The sequence below is a fragment of the Nannospalax galili genome, unplaced genomic scaffold, assembly GCF_000622305.1.
Source record: "Nannospalax galili isolate Female #2095 unplaced genomic scaffold, S.galili_v1.0 scaffold300, whole genome shotgun sequence".
In the NCBI taxonomy this organism is placed as follows: Eukaryota; Metazoa; Chordata; class Mammalia; order Rodentia; family Spalacidae; genus Nannospalax; species Nannospalax galili.
Window position 1 is genome coordinate 1,037,543 of NW_008347322.1, and position 13,961 is coordinate 1,051,503.

Consider the following 13,961-nt stretch of genomic DNA (forward strand, 5'->3'; position numbering starts at 1 on the left):
TATTTATTTGCAGCATACTGGGTCCAAACAGGGTCTTCCCCATGCTCGGTAAGCACTCTACCACTGAACTCCATCTCCAGCCCTCTTTTTACTTTTTATTTTGAGATAAGGGTCTAAGTTGCCTAGGCTGGTCTTGAGCAGCTCACTCTGTAGTTCCGGATGACCATGAACCTGCCATCCCTACTGCCTCAGCCTCCCAAGTAGCTGGGATGACAGGCCTGAGTCACCAGATCTCGCAGCTGTCATTTATGAAGTTTCCAGATGTAGAGCATCCCAAACAAACATTTTAAAAAATGCAGTGTTTGCTCACGCATATGACCACAGCTAGATTCAAGGAAGGGCTTGAGAGTTCCTCAGAGCTCCCTCCGTGCGGTGGCTAGGTCGGTGGCACCCGGGTGGAGGGTCCTCAGCTCCTCTCAAGGGACCCTTTGTACATAGCTAACCTCAGCACCTGGAGGAGCTCTTCCTCCCATCCTTCAGACCTGAACTCACAGGACCACTCTGTGGTCCACCTCCTTCCTATAGGCCTTCCTCACCTGCCTGGACTGCGTGTAGATGGGCAGATGGCTCCTCATTTGGCGTCCCCAGCTGCCCAGTCAGACTGGCCTTTGCCTGGATGCTGATGATGTCTGTGTGTCCCCTCCTCTGCGCCTCCTCCCTTTAGTACTTTGTGTGCTCCTCCTCTTCCTTTCCCTCCTCCTCTCCCTCCCTTCCCTGCTTCCCTCCACCTCTCCTCTTGGGTTTAATATCCCCAAGTATGACAGATGCAGGCATACCTTGTATGCCTCTCTAAAAGTAATTACAATCCTTCATATCTTCGCCCTCAGGCCCCACATCTCCCCTATTGCTTGTGCACGTCCCTCATTTGAAAGTCATGAGTTGTTTGACCCATGGCTCCTGATGGTTTCACCCTGGACAAGATGGGTTTCAAGGTACCCTGGGCTATCTCACTTCCTCAGGCTGCTCCCCGCGTTCCTGTCCCTGCAGTACCCGGTGCAGAGGCCAGACTGCTGTCCCGGTGTCCTTGTTCCTGCATCCCTGCCTGTCAGCGCCGAGACTGCATCAGGTTCAAGTCTAGCCTTCCCAGGTCTGCTCCTAAGTGGTGGAGGATGCTTCAGGCCGAAGAGCCCAGGTGTGGACTTGGGGACAGCTGACATGGAGCCAACAGCCATCACCTGGGGAAATGTCGGATGAGTCCTCCTCACATGATCCTCCAAGAAAGAAACCAGAGATATTCCTGAACATAGAACCAGAGGTCCGGAGAGTATTGGAACCTGGATCTGCTTTGTCACAGCTCTGCTGGGGTACCAGAGGCCAGAGGCCAGCGCCTGTGAGTGGCCTCCCCCCTCTGCGTGGTTCCCCAAGCTCTGAGTGACCTGTTCTGGTAAAGAGAACAGTAGATGTGACTTCCCTTGGCTTGGTGTAAAAGAAACTTCAAGGAGGGTCCAGGGGAACATCTGTGACCCCTCTGCTCCTCGCTCCTCCTCCAAGCCACCTTGGGTTCCTGTGCGCTGCTGGACCATGCTGGGCCGTGTTGGGCTGGCCTTCCTTCTGTAAGGGCCTCTTACCACAAAGCTGCTGAGAACAGCAGCTCAAGGCACACTGACAGATGGCAACCTGGATCTAGGATGGAGGTGAAATTGTCCTGTTTGAATCTCAGCCTGGAGAGGCAGCCAGAGCTGCTCAGATGTTTCCACTCAGCATTTGGCAGAGCCATCACCAGGAAGACAGCAGCAGGGGAAGACGGCAGCCTGGGAGCAGAGGGGGAAGGGTGGGGCCACTGTCCTCAATAGGGCTCCTCATGGGTCTTCCCCGACCACCCCTGACCCCCCTTGTGCCTAGAGATGGTGGCATGGGGTGATATGGCCCTCAGGCCCTTCCGGGATGCTGGCACCCAGCCCTGGCCAGCTCCTCTGGCTCTCGTCCTCCTCGTTACACAGAGCCCATCCACAGAGCCAAGGGGACAAAACTTTTATGTGTAACCCAGGGAAACGGAGGATCTACAGTCTGTGGCCACCACAGGGGGCCCCTGAGAACAGGAGCCCCTAAAGTTCATGGTATCTATGGAAAAAGATTGGCTGCCACGGTTAGAGAAGATGGTAGTTTGAGCATGCCAAGAGTCCCTCTTCTCCCCCACACGTGCTCAGGAGTGTTACATGTTTGAAAGAGCTCAGAGTCAGTCCTTTAAATCATGTAAACCCAGGTATCCATCTGTGTCACTCCCCGTGGACCAGAGGCAGCTCACAGGAAATAAGTATAGTCAAATATGGAAGTGTAAACACACTAGAAGAATTTGGGGCCTAATGTTCTGGGAGTAGACAGCGGTGATGGTTACACAACATGGTGAGTGTGCTAAACGCCCCGAGTCGCACACTCTGAAGTGGTTAGTAGGGTAAACTCTGTTATGCGTATTTTACCACAATAATAATAAGTTTTTTAAAAAAGAAAAGGAAACAATAAAATAACCAACTCAGGGCCAGTAACTTACAGCTGGAGTGGGAAAGGAGAGAAGAAGGCCGGCTGGCTTGGAGGGATGGGCCTGTCCTTCCAGCACTGAGGAAGTCGAGGCAGGAGAATCCCAAGTTCAAGGCCAGCTTGGGCTACACAGCGAAGTCAAGGGCAACTTAGTGAGACTCTTCTCGAAATACAAAGTAAAAACAGGGCTCAGGGTGTATCTTAGTGGTAGAACGCTTGCCTAGCACAGGTGAGGCCCTGGGTTCAATCCCCTGCACCACAACATAGAAACAAATGGAGGGAAGCCAGTGTCAAAAGCAGCTGGTGCAAAGCCCTGAGGTTTACCCGAGCTCACCTGAGCAGACAGAGGAAGAGACAGAGACAGTCACCTTCTTGCTGACAAATGTGAGTAGAGCCCTACTAAGTGCCAGCTTCACAACTATGTTCGAACCATGGTTATGGTTTGTTGTGATGAGTAGTTTTGATCTAGAATCACCTAGAAGAAACCTCTGGGCATATCTGTGAGGAAGTTTCTAGATGGATTAATTGAGGCAGAAAGACCTGCATTAACTGTAGGGATATCTTCCATGGGCTGGGGTCCTGGACTGAATAAAGAGAATGTGTGCTGGACACCAGCACGATCTCTCTCTCTCTCTCTCTCTCTCTCTCTCTCTCTCTCTCCCTCTCTCTCTCTCTGCTTCTTGATGGCAGATGCACTGTGACCAGCCACCTCACTCTCTGGTCACCATGCTTTCCCCACCACGATAGATGACTGTACCCTTGAACTTCCCCACAAGGATGGACTGTACCCTTGACCTTCCCCACCAGGATGGACTGTACCCTTGAACTTCCCCACCACGATGGACCCTTGAACTGCAAGCCAAAATAAAGTCTTCCCCTTAAGTTACTTTTGTCAATATTTTTATCACAACAGGAAAAGTAACTAAAGAAAGAAAACTGGTACCAGGAGTGGGGTCTTTGCTGTGATAAACTTGGCCATTTGATTCTTAGGCTGTTGGAACTGGTTTGTGGAAGAATTTGTGACTTTTGGCTGGGGAAGCTCTACAGTGCTTTAAGAAAAACTAAACATGCCATTTTATTAGGACCTTAGAAAGCCAGAATGCTCGGAGAAACATAGACAGTGGATGAGGAGGTTTCAGAGAAGAACAGAACTCTATCAGGAACCACAGACTGGGGGCCATTCCTGTTACAACCTGACTAAGAATCTGGATGCATTCTGCTTGTACCCTGAGGACTTGCATGAGGCAGAATTAATAAGTAACAGGCTAATTTGGGGCTCACCAGTTCACAGCTGTAGGGTCATCTTGGCTAGAAAAGGTGACACATCCATGGACTCCCAGAGTTAGGAGTCTTTGGGGGCTGTCATTCTGTCTGTGGCAGGGATGAGTAATAAATGAGGTGTTCATAAGAAATGGAGAGAGAGGGTGGGGTCAGGGATAGCCATGGAGAGATGTGGCTGGTCTGGGCTGCTTCATTCCTACCGTTCTTATAAGGACAAGACCAGCAGTTTCTGTCCCCAACACCCTTTGGTGCCTACCTCTGAGACAGGGTAGAAAGATGAGGATATTTGGGGGACATAAGAAAGGCAGGAAAAATCGTCCTGAGTGAGGTAACCCAGACCCAGTAGCTGGATGCTAGCTAGCTCTGAAATCCTAGATATGCATGTCTCAACCTGAAAATCCAGAGACGCCAGGAAACTAGTGATGCCAATGGAGCTGTGGGGCAGCTTCCTGGGGGGCAGGATGCAGTGATATGAAGGGGAAGGAGAACACCAAACTAGGAAGGGTTAAATGGGGTGGGAAATGGGAGGGTGGAGCAGAAGAGGGTGTATGGGGGGGGTAACCAATACTAAAGGCCTTTAGAAGAAAACATATGGAAACCCACCACTACAGAATCTTCTTAAAGTAGGTATATACAGAGATTAAAAAGAGATTAAAAGGAGTTACCATATAACAGGAGGACATTTCCCCTACCAGATACTATAGGCTAACAAGGTAAAATTCCAATGGCAGGAACAGATTCCCTCTCTTGAAGCTGTTGACCAGGGGTCCCATAGACCCCCAAATGATCCTGGCCATTGCCCCTGCTCCTGGTTACCCATCAGAACTTCACGATAAGACCCTATTGCTGAAGACGCGACATACATGAGCTGTAGAACAGACAAGGAGAAATCAAGCTGGTGCTGACTTCAGAGACTGTCTCCCCTGGCCAGTGTTCAGAGTGCTGGAAGACTATGCATGCTACCAGAAGGGAAAACAATCACCAGTCTAACCCAATTTGAATTCCGACCTACAACAACACTGGACTGGCAAGATCGGCTCACTGGTACAACAGTGACACCAATATTATGGGTGTGACCAACCACTTTCTAATTGAATTTAAGGTCCACTTCACAGGATGGAGTTTGTACCTGGTGTGTTGGATATTGGATCTAGGGACCTGAGGCTAGAGAGGTCACAGGGCATAAGAGAGAGCTCAATACTAGTTTTCTACTAAATGGTTATAGTATTAAAGTGACTCCTAGTGACTTCTTGTTATACCCATAGATTAATGCATCTTGAATCTCTCAGCTCCCACCAGAGAAGCTTCCTTATGCAGCAGATAGTGATTACTAGAAAACCAGCACTGACCAACACACAGAGAACAAGAGGCTGCAGAGTGCTCATCCCCGATCAGGACACCGCATCAAACTTCTGCCTCCCAAGGCTCAGGGATCATTGTGGAAGATGGGATGGAAAGACTGTAAGAGCCAGAGAGGGTGGATGATCACAGAGTTTTCCAGACAGCTGGTCAGTTACTCATACGAGCTCACAGCAATGGTGGCAGTGTGTACAAGTACCACGTAAACTCAAGCTAGACAAAATCCCAGCATAGGTGCGGAGAAGTAGGTAAGAAACCCCAACCCTAGCCGAGCAACTATTGCCAACTGATGACTGCTGGGAAGGGGAGAGTCTGTCTCTTTCAAGGACATGACTCTTGGAAGGTTAACCAGGCTCCAGTGGATGGCCACCCTGAAGGACATTTGTAGGCTCAAATTAGACTCTTTAAGCCTTAATACATATGAAATAAAGTACATTAAATTGAGGTGGTTGTAAGGGGAGGAACAGGTAGGAGAGGAGATCTAAATACCATCAAATTATATTTTATATAAATTGTAAAAATTCTATTAAAAATTTCGTGGAGCTCCTCACCCAGGATTCAGATTGAAGCTTCTCTTCCAGTGGAGATACAAGAATTCCTGCACAATCAATGACTGCTTAAGGCCTTTCTCTCCTTCCAGCCATGACCCCGCAATTCTCTAGGAATTTCACCAGAAGCCCCATTTATAGGAAAATGCTATACACTGAGCCCCCTGTGCAGCCCCAGTGACTGCTGGTTTTACTTTATAGATTACAATCCCATCTGAGGCATTCCAGAGCCACGCTATAATCTCACCTATCAAAAGAGAGAAAAAAGAAAAAGAGTTTTCTTAGCAACCTTTTTAGATGTGGCCTGAGAGCCACCAAAATGGTATTCAAGGCTAATACTAAGATAATGGACTGAGGGGCTGCAGAGGTGGCTCAGTGGTTAGGAGCACTGGCTGCTCTTGTAGAGGACCTGGGTTCGATTCCCTGCACCCACATGACACTTAACCATCTGCAGCTCCAGTTACAAGGGATCTGATGCCCTCTTCTGACCTCCGTGGGCATTGCAGGACCCAGGTGCATTTACATACATGCAGGCAATACACTTATACACATAAAAGTAAAAATAATAAATAAAAATTATAAAAAATGATAATGAACTGAGACTCCTGGAGGAGCCTGAACCCACACCTGGGTGTGCCTTACTTTCTTTTCTCACCTCTTTCTCTTAACCACATGCTTAAGACTATATGAAAATATCTTTAATAATCCAGGGATGATTGCGCGTGTTTTTAATCCCAGCACTCAAGAGACAGAGGCAGGTGGATCTCTGAATTTGAAGCCAGCCTGGTCTACACAACAAGATTCAGGCCTGCCAGGGCTGCATAGTGAGTCTCTCTCTCTCTCTCTCTCTCTCTCTCTCTCTCTCCCTCCCTCAAGAAACAAAGCAAGACATTAAAATAAATCTTTAATAGAATCTTCATCTCCGCTTCATTCAAATTGGCTCCTCCAGAAATTTTTAAAAATTCATTTTCATTTTATGTATATGAGTATGTTGCCTGAATTCCCTCCCTCCCTCAAGAAACAAAGCGAGACATTAAAATAAACCTTTAATAGAATCTTCATCTCCGCTTCATTCAAATTGGCTCCTCCAGAAATTTTTAAAAATTCATTTTCATTTTATGTATATGAGTATGTTGCCTGAATGTATGCAAGTGTACCACGTATGTGCAATTCCCCCAGGAGGCCAGAAGAGAGTATCAGATCCCCTGGAACTGGAGTTACAGACGACGTTAGCTGCCATGTAGGTGCCGGGAACTGAACCTGGGTCCGAAAGCAATCATCTCTCCAGCCACCTGAAAATTTTTTCAGTCAAAGCCACAAATCCCAGTTTTACCTGCATTGAGGTCCCTAAAAGATTAAGGGAACTTCTCAGACTGTTGAGAGTGACAGTGTTGGGCTGTGTCCCTTCCCCTCACCATGACACCCTCCAGGTGGGCCCAGCCCCAGCCTCAGCCACTGCATCCTTGCCCCCTGCATGTTACCACCATGTCAGGGGTGGGTGTCCGTGGAGTACTGGCTTCCTCATAACTGTGACAGAAAACCTGACAGAAGACTTCAGAGAAGCGAGGTTTATTTTGGCTCCTGGTTTCTGAGTGTCACAGTCATCACAGCACAGGGAGACCTGGTAGATGGCTCTGTGCTAGGAGAAGTGTAAAGTTGCTGCTGCTCATGTTGTGGCTGGACCAGGAAGCAGAGACGAGGCCTGGAAGCAGGGAAGGGCTGCAAACTCTCAGAAGCCCACACTGGCGATTCATCTCTGTCATCCAGGCTCCACCTCCTAAAGGTTTCCCAGACCTCCCAGAACACCACCAGCTGGGAACCAGGTGTTCAAACACATGAGCCTGGGAGGGACATTGCAGTGTCAAACCACAAGTGCGTAAATATCTCAGTTCCTGGCTCTGGGGGAGGGGACTCCTGTCCCTTCCCTCTGTGTCCTGTGGGGTGCCTGCGCCCCATTACGACTGATCTCTCCTCTCTTCCTCTCTTCATTTTCTCTCCTTCACCTCTCTTCTCTCTGGCCCCCCTCCCCTCTCCTTTCTCCCCTCTCTCTCTCTCTCTCTCTGTAATTTGAGGTAAGCCTCACTTTACATAAAGTTAACCATTTTAAAATAAACAATTCTGGAAGTTGGGCATGGCGGTACATGCTGGTAATCCTGGCACTCCAGGGCTGAGCAGTACTACAAGTGTGAAGTCAGCCTGGGCTACATAGAGAACTCCAAGCCAACCTGAGGTGGATACATTGGGGAACTCTGTTTCAAACAACAAACGAAACAGTCCCCTGACATGGGGCACATTCAGTGTGTTCTGAAGCCCCAGTTGTTCTCTAGTTCCCAGATAGTCTCATGACCCAGATAAAACCCCACGGGCTGGTTGGTTCTTTTGACTTGACACAACCTAGAATCTTTGAAGAGGGATTGTGTGGATCAGGTCGGCCTGTGGGTGTGTCACAGGGTGTGTCACACTGATGTGGGAAGACCCAGCCCACTGTGGGTGGGACCATTCCCTAGGCAGGGGATCCTGGACTGAGTGAGAGTGGGGAAGGTGAGCGGGCCGTAGGGATGATGCACGCACGCACGCTCTCTGCTCTGTTCTTGACTGTGGGTGGTGGAGTAGCTGCCTCAAGGTCCTGCCTTGACGCCCCTTAAAGGACAGACCGTAACCTGGAGTTGTAAGCTGAAGAAACCCTTTCTCGTCTAAGCTGTTTTTCTCGGGGTGTTTTATCCCAACAACAGCAGTGAAATGAGAACAGGTCACTTTGCTGTCACTTCTTTCTGCCCTGCAGCCCCAGTCCCTGACGGCCGCCGGTCTACGTTCTCCACATTTCCGCTTCCACACTTCACGACAATGGAATCGATGATACTAGTCTCTCCCGTCTGGTTGGGATCGATGGTGCTAGCCTCTCCTGTCTGGTTGGGATCGATGGTACTAGCCTCTCTTGTCTGGTGTCTGCTTTTGAAGCTTGTGTGTTTTTGAGGCTCTCCTGTTGGGCTCCCTTCCTTTCCTGGCCATTCAAGATTCCCCAAAGATGACCTCGGCCTGCTGAGACACTCAGCTGGGGTGGACGCTGGGGCTGTTCTCATCTTCTTGGCTGCTCAGAGTCAAGCTCTGTCAACATTAGTCATATAGAGTTGTTTGGTCTTGTCTGCAGAGTGAGGAATTGCCCTCCCTATAAAGATTCTCTATTTTTTTTTAAAAAGGTGTGTGTGTGTGTGTGTGTGTGTGTGTGCGTTTGGATGTGTGTGTGTGTGTATGCACACGCACACATGAGGGCAGGTGCTTGCACAGGGCAGAAGTGTCAGATCCCCTGGAGCTGGAGTTACAGGCGGTTGCGAGCCAGCCAACATAGACACTGGGAATAGAACTCAGGTCCTCTGCAAGTACAGTAAGTGCTCTTAACCACTGAGCCATCGATGAGCCACCTTTCCATTCTCCCCTCTACTGGTGCTGAGGAGGGAATCTAGGGACTCAGGCCCAGTAGGTAGGTGTTCAGCATGGAGCTCCCCCCAGGGCCTGCACACGCACACACTTAAGCAGCTGCCCTCTGACCTCTGAGGAGTGCTGAGGTCGCTGGGTCTGAATATTGCACCCCTGATCCCATGCTGTGCAGCCGTACACACTGACTGCTTAAATAGAGAGAACTGAGTTAAGTTGAGCTTAACAGGCAGGTCCTTCAGCACACTGTCCATAGCCTCTCGTGGCTTGTGGCTATGGAAATGGACAGGGCAGATGTAGAACATCTCAGTCATTAATAATTTTAGACTGGAGCTGGAGAGATGGCTCAGTGGTTAAGAACACTGGCTGCTTTTGCAGAGGATCCAGGTTCAGTTCCCAGCACCCACATGGCAGCTAACAATCATCTGTAACACCAGTTCTAGAGGATCTAAAGCCCTCTTCTGATCTCCACAGGCACTGCATGCATGTGGTGTACCTACATACATGCAGGCAAAATATTCATACACATAAAAAAATAAAAAGAATTTTGGGCTGGAGAGATGACTCAGTGGTTAAGAGTGCTCCTCCAGAAGGCCAAAGTTCAGTTTGTAGTATCCACATTAGTGGCTCAAAGCCACCTGTTAACGCTAAGCTCCAGGGGAATCCAACACCTCTTACCTTTGTGGAAGCTCACATGCATGTGTATAAACACACACATAGACACAGATCGATACACAAGCTTGAAAATATTTTAAGGGGGCTGGAGAGATGGCTCAGCGGTTAAGAGCACTGACTGCTCTTGCAGAGGACCTGGGTTTGATTCCCAGCACCCACTTGGTGGCTATGAGCCGTCCTTAACTCCAGTTCCAGGGGAATCCAAAACCCTCTTCTGACCTCTGTGGCACTGCATGACATGGGTGCAGTCACATACTCATATGTGAGGCATATGAGTGTATACTTATACACATTAAAAAAAATTAAAAAGAGTTTTCTGAAAGGCAGAACTGCCATTTGCTATTTGTCAGTGTGTTTGGAATATAAAAGAAATGTCCCAAAGAACACAGAAGCTAATGATGAAAGTCACACACGTCTGGCACCCTGGACTGGAGCAGGTGAGGCCAGTGGGGCCAGCTGGCTAGATGCTTGGGGGCACTGTCTCGAGGAACAGGCTCAGAGTTCCAGACGTAGGCTTCTGGTGCCCTCATATGCAACGTTCTGAGCTTTGAGTCCAAAGGTTCTCTCTCTCTCTCTCTCTCTCTCTCTCTCTCTCTCTCTCTCTCTGTTAGGGTCATGCCCTTTGTCTCCTTCCAGGAGAGTGTCAAGCTGAAGATAGAGGAGGGCCATTGCCCTGAATCCCTCTGCCAAACAGTCTGTTCCAGGCAGGCAACTGGATAGGCTGTGGAGGTTCTTGGACCTGAGATTCCTTGTCTATGAAATCAGTGCATCCTTAGGGCTCCTGTGGGGCCAGCCTCTCCCCTCTGACCCTGCCCCCTTCCTTGTGCGTTTTCTTAACTGAACCAATGCTTCTCTAGAACCTCCGTGTCCTGACGCCAGTTTTAACTTTCACCTGCCAAGTTTCAGTTCATTAAATCCATATGACAACCCCACAGGCAAATGCTCTTGAGAAATTCACTTCATAGACAGGGAAATTGAGGCAGAGGGAAGATGTGGTCTTGCTGAAGCCACGTGGTCAGTGGGAAATCTGACTCAGAATCCTGAAGCCTTATTGCTAGCTCCATGACCCATAGAGGGCCAGTCTGGTTCCCACTCTGCTAGTGTGGACACTTGCCCTTGAACGTAGGTGAAGTCTCAAGATCAAGGTCAGCCTGTAGCCCTCACCCACTGAAGGCCTAGGCTCAGGGGCCCATGGTTTGCTCAGAGCAGCTGACTTTGTGTCCTACAGCCCAGCAGCCCAGGCCCCATGACTTCATCCCCTCCACACCCCAGCCACACCCCAGGAGTGACCTGACTATCCGTCCTGTCGTTCATAAGAGGTCTCATGGAAGCTGAAGGAAAACACGAAGCAACAAACGTCAGGATCATTGCAGAGCTCATCTCCCCGCAACAGTGTTTTCAAGATTTTTCCCCCTGGGCTCACAGGCTGCCGCGTCGTCCCTCTCTAAGGCTCACAGACTGCAGCGTCGTCCCTCTCTCAGGGCCGTATCAGTGATGCTTCTAGTGTATTCTCGAGAAGCATTTGGATTTCCACATCCAGAGCCCTGGCTGTCCTTTGTAGGGCCCGAATCCTCCTCAGGGGCTTGGAGCTGTTGAAATTTGGATGGACGATCCAAGAGAAATCAAGGATGTTTCCTGGCTCATTCCAGTCCTCTCTGGTGCCACAGTCAGGCTGGGGACGAGTCAACGGAGAGTGTGGGAACCCATGAGAGCTAGGGAACCAGCAATCCCAAAGCATGAGGAAATCAGAACACCATCTTCCAGGAAACTAATGAAAACCGCCTTTATGAGGCAGCTGTTCTTGGGTGTGAACTTTTAAAGCAGCCAGAGGGTCCAGGGAGAAGGCGGACCAGCGCCCCCCCGCATGGAATCTGCACAGTAAACGAACCCTGCAGCCCCGGTTCAAGCAGGCAGAGTGGCAGTACCAAGGCACTTGACCTACCCCCTTTAGGAGATGACCCCTAAAGGGGGTCTGCCTTTGACAGATGTGGGGAGTACAGTCCTGGTGGGAGTCCCTCTCAGGTGCCAGGTCTAGAGAGTAGACTGCATGTCTAAGATTCCCCTTTTGTAATAGCTTCTACTGGAAGCCTTAGCGGCGGGGCGAGAATGCCATTAGTGTCGTTCTATTCAGAACTTGCAGCCACTTGTGGAATGCTTGCGCTCTTATTTATAGAAAATGAAAACCAAGGATCAGGGAGAGCAAATAACTTCCAAGCTGTACCACAGTGCTTCACTGGGTGCACGGGAGCCTCAGGAGGGTATGCCAGCATAGGGACAGCTAGGGCTGCAGTAAATCAGGGTGTGGACTGCTGTCTCTGTGCTAGACTGACATCTCCCTTTGTGGAGGACCCTGGGCAGAAGCAGCCAGGGTACATGCCCTTAATTATCAGGGTCCAATGAAGTGAGGTTCTGTAGATAGCCTGTCCTCTGGGTTGCCCTGGACTCACGCCAAGAAAGGAGGAACAGGAAGCCTTTCTTGCATGTGTCAAGGCACTGCGTGCAGATGTGTCACATTTATCATTTGGCACAAAATTCCAGCTGGAACAAATGGAGAAGGGGTAGGAAGGGGTCAGACTTGAAGTACAGTGGCTGCGATCCATCTGTGGCCACTGCACAAGGACTCAAACTGGTGGCCGGGGACAGTCCCAGTGCCAGGTCTGGAGCACTGTCCCCAAGGGTGGCGTGGCCCTCTGCACCGTGCTGGCCTTTTCCTTCACGGATCATGTGCTTGTGTGCTGGATGCCCATCCTCAAATGCTTTCCCAGACTCTTGGTGATGTCGCCCTTCTACCCTCCTGGCCCAGCCCTTCGGCTCCATGGTCCCCAGGTGTCCTCCGTGTGAGATGCTGTAACCGTGGTGACCTTACTATTCCCAGTGGCCCTGCAGTAAACAGATAGCCTCTGACTCCAGTACCCTGATACCCCACAGAGATACTCACAGATGCCTGAGGAACCAAGGTCTTGCTGAAGGGATCTCAAGATCCTGCTGACCCTTCAGTTGGGAAGGTAAGGACTGAGGGAAAGGGAAGTTCCCCGAGGTCACCCTGACAAGTGACTGAGGCGGGTGAACACCCTGCTAACTCTCACTGTCTGGGACCTTTGGTTTTACATACGGACAGCAAGTTTGAAACACAGTTGCTCTTGGTTACACTGGGGTGACTATAGATTGTTAGGTGGAGGGGTAAAATGCAGTCTGCTCCTGTTTTTCAGACACACACACACACACACACACACATACACACACACACACACACACACACATCTACACACTCACACCCTGGCTCTCCAGAGTCAGATGGTGTTCTCTCCAGGAAGATGTTCCTGATAGGGGGCCATTGTTTGTCTCCCAGTATGGAGGGCTCAGGAGTCTGTAGAGTGATTTGCCTCTGAGTCATGTGACCCCTCACTTGGCCCTCTAGAGAGGACCCTGGTGACTCCTCCACGCTTTTGATGGCCCTGGGAATAGGTAGAGACCTGGAGCCTTCCTGGATATATGAATGAAGTGCCTCTGATGCCTGGCTTGCAGCTGTGGGGCTGAGGCTGTGACCTCCCAGGTCTGGACCTCCTGTGACCCCTGCACAAGGAGGAGACTCAGCCCCCATTCTGGGACCAGGAAGCTAGCACTTCGCGGTGGGACAGAATCCGTACAGATTCTCTGGTTTCAGCTGGAGGGACACATGCTGGGCAGTTGCTGGAGTTCTTCCGGAAGGGCTTCAGGGTGGACTGGAGCTGGAGGAGGAGGTGCTGTGGCTGGGTGGCCTGTTTCAAGTCACTGCCTGGAACAGCCTTGTTGAAAAGCTCAACGTGCAAGGGAGGGGTACACCTGGCAGTCCAGTCCGCAGCTCTGTGCCTGGTGCCTGCTGCTTTGCCCCGACCCAGAGGCAGCGGTGGAGTCCCCGGTCCTCCCTGAGGTCCCCAGGGCAGCTGTGCTTTGCTTGGACACATCGGCACCAAGCCTCTGCTGGGCTGCAGTATGGCTGGCCTGGCGGGTCCACCCTGCAATTTGCTGTTGGTCAGAGTGCTCCACGAGACAGAGTCAACCTTAGCTACCGGTGTGTGTGTGTGTGTGTGTTGGGGTGTGTGTGTGTGACATAAACCACTTGAAGAAACAGAGTAAGCACCCATGCCCACGACAGTAACAGTGCCAGCTGCTGGGGATTGGACCCCTTTCCCATGCTGCCAGGCTCTGTAA